Source organism: Ornithodoros turicata, chromosome 1 (assembly GCF_037126465.1).
Source record: "Ornithodoros turicata isolate Travis chromosome 1, ASM3712646v1, whole genome shotgun sequence".
Lineage (NCBI taxonomy): Eukaryota > Metazoa > Arthropoda > Arachnida > Ixodida > Argasidae > Ornithodoros > Ornithodoros turicata.
Window position 1 is genome coordinate 107,616,727 of NC_088201.1, and position 3,391 is coordinate 107,620,117.

Sequence of the window (3,391 nt, forward strand, 5' to 3'; positions counted from 1 at the left end):
CTTACGTGAGCAGTTTTGCAGTAAAAAGACAGCACATTTCACATGTAGCTCGGGCACGTTATGCTCTACTGTTATCAATAGCTGGTTCTCGAAGACGTCTTCTGCCATCCTTCCAGGCCGTGGTCTCTCCTGCAGCTGACAGAGGCCAGTGTGACAATTGCGTTAGTGTCAGGCTCAGTGCGATACGGCAGCTTAGCAGTGGAATCCAGGGGAGCTATTCTCGTCGAAAGCAATCAAGCTCGATTACTTTGTGTCTCGCCTGTCATTGGTCGTAACGCGAAGACGGCGTGAAGAACAGAGATGTATGCCACACGCCCTCAACCAATAGTCGAGTCCTTCATCCTGCAATCTTCGCGCTTTATCGGAGCACCCATATCACAGCGTGACTGCCCTTCTGCAGTTTACCAACCACCCTTTGTGTTAAAAGCGATAACATACCCCAATGCAGGGGACACAAAGAATAGACGAACACGAAGAGCACTGGTTGACAAACGGAAATTTTACTTGACAAACAAACACACTTATAACGCTATGCAAGTAGGTCAGCCGTTCGTGGTGAAAACGGAGTAACAAGTGCGAAATGTCGGTGACCGGATTCGTTTTCGTAGCTCGTAGGGTATAGCTTCTTTTCATTACATAGTTTTACTACATCACATGCTATCGCCTTTGCGTACGGAAGGGACAGCGCTGGTGGTTCTCCGCACGTCGCGAAGCTCTCCTTCTGTTGTGAGCGTGCGCAGAACGAACAACGCTACCCCTTCCGTACGCAAAGGCTATAACGTACATGCACATGCACTAAAGGAGCAGATACAGTCCAACGTTTTTGGCGTCGCAGTCAGCGATAGCCGAAGTCAGACACGCCAAGCAAAGCGATCCTGGAAATATGCGTTTATAGTCAGACGCGCGTCAGCAGTGGCCTACGACCGTTGCGCATGCGCAAAGTCGCTGTGACTGCAGCAGTGCGACTGCACTGATCTGAGCGCGGCCGAGCGCGATCGGCGTCGCGAGCGCGGTAGGCGAAAAATAGAACATGTTCTATTCTGCACGGGCGACGTCCTAGCGCGTTGAATGCCGCCGGCCGCGCTAGCCACTAGACTATAGAGGTTGTGATTTCCCCCGACGTAGCGCAACTGTGCAGCGCGTGTACGCGCAGCACAGTTACGTCGGACTATATCTGCGCCTTAAGATTATGAGTCACCCTGTATCTGTCATTAGAGTTTTAGTACACTGCACCCTATCGCTTTTACGTACGTAAAACATAGAGCTGATGGTTCTGCGCACGCCCATAACAGAAAGAGAGCTTCGCGCAGTGGGCAGAACCACCAACGGTATCTGTTACGTACGCTATCGCTTTTTCGTACGATTTACTAAAACTCTGTATTAGTTTCGGTAAGTTAACGGTGACGTTATCGCCGGTCTACTGACACCGCTACTATAATGTGGGGCAATTTCTGGAATGCACAATGGAGGGGAAAGTTGCGGATACATGTGGCCTTCGTCACTATTTTTATTATTTTTCTTTTCACATACAAATTTCTTACACGGTGAACCCAACAGTGGTGGGCAATATCGCAGATACATGTATCTTCGATACAATCTTTCGATACATTTTGTGTATCGGTATTAGGTATCGCGTGCCAAAAATGAGAGTATCGGAGTATCGGTATCGAAAATAGATTTTTAGTGTATCGTGTATTTTAACGATACTCGATACTAAAAAAAGACGCAAATATTGAAGCTGTTGTGAGACTTAGGGTTGGCGGCGCTCGCTCAGGCGGTAGTACAAGCCAGGCCGCAGCGGTGTAGACATGTCGACCATAAATTCGTTGGAAGCTTCCGTCAGCGCGCGCGCTCCATCGTCAAGATCGCCCGGAGAGGAGGCCCTGGGCCCTGCCCTGGGACGCGCTCGTGGGCGCGCGCGGCTTCTAGTTGGTTCCAGAAGAATCTCTTCCGTATCTTTCTACGGCGGGCACGCCGAAAACGCCTTACACAGGAACAACCTCACGGCTTCTGGAACTGCGCTGCCCGATGTCCCCCTCCTCAGTGCGCAAGAGCACGTCCACTTGACTTGAAGTGTGGATTCCGCGTCTGCCATGCGGAAAGAATAACCGCCGGCTTAGCTTGAGCACTGTAACCCGTTCTACAGCTCACAATTCACAACGGCCAACTAAGAAAATCAAGTCAGAGGCAAAGTCAGAGGCTACCGGGTAAGCACTGCAGTACCAAACGATAAAAGCAACAGAAAAAAAGTTTCAGGTTTATTCGTATGTATAGTCAAGTGCTCACAGACCGGTACGCACGAAGAACATTGTCTTAAAGAATTGTTTTTTGCTAGGCTGCTTATTGATGCGATCGTTTCAACGTACCCATGGCTTCAGTCTAAAGTTCTAACAAGACTAGCTGCTTAGACAGTGCAGCTTCATTACATCCGTGCGGTCGTATACGTTCAAGCCCTGTCAGAAAAAGTGCGCTATAAAAATACACTAAAGGCTCTAGGAATAACGAATAAATGTTTTTACTTCCCTAATCATATTACCAGCTTTATTATATTGTTATTTCAGTGATGTAAACTTCGCGAATCATAACGCCAGCTTTATTATATTGTGATTTCAGTAATATAAACTTCGCTAATCGTAACACCAGCTGTATTATATTCGGGATTTCAGTTATGTATCGAAGTATCGACGATACAGTACCGAGTATCTGTATCAAAAATCAATTTGGGTTCTGTATCTTGTATCGATATCGGAAATACAATTTTTGAGGGTATCGAGTATCGGCATCGAAGATACTTTTTTGAAGTATCTTGCCCAGCCCTGAACCCCAACTACGCTTTTGCAGTGTAACGCTGGCGCAGACTCACTAACGCACATTAATATTGGTGAGTCTTAGTACATCGTACGCTGTCGCCTTTGCGTACAGATGCAAAAATGTTCCAAATTGCAGGGGGAAGACATATTAGGAAAACACACAAATACACCGACCTAACACAACAATTCAACAATTTACTGCAGACGTTTCGTCTCCCATTCGGGAGGCATCATCAGTGCAAAAGGCGCAATGAGAGACACAAAAGTCGCTATTTAAGAAGGCCGACATAGATCTCCGGGAGAGGGCCACGGTTCACGTTGCACGCAAGTGGGTCACCCCGAATGTGCCACGATTCCAGGAGCTTCCTGGGCCACCACCTTTGTTCGCGCGCCAGAGTCTCCGCATTAGCAAAATCGAAAGTATGGCCGGTCCTCCAACAATGGTCAACCAGTTCCGTCTTGACCTTGTCGCATGTGTAGCATAGTCCACGTCACGTTTGTGCTCTTTGAGATGGGTACAGCATTTGCGACCCGTTTCCCCTCGCAGTCTTGGCATTGTACCCGGTAAACAACTCCGCTTT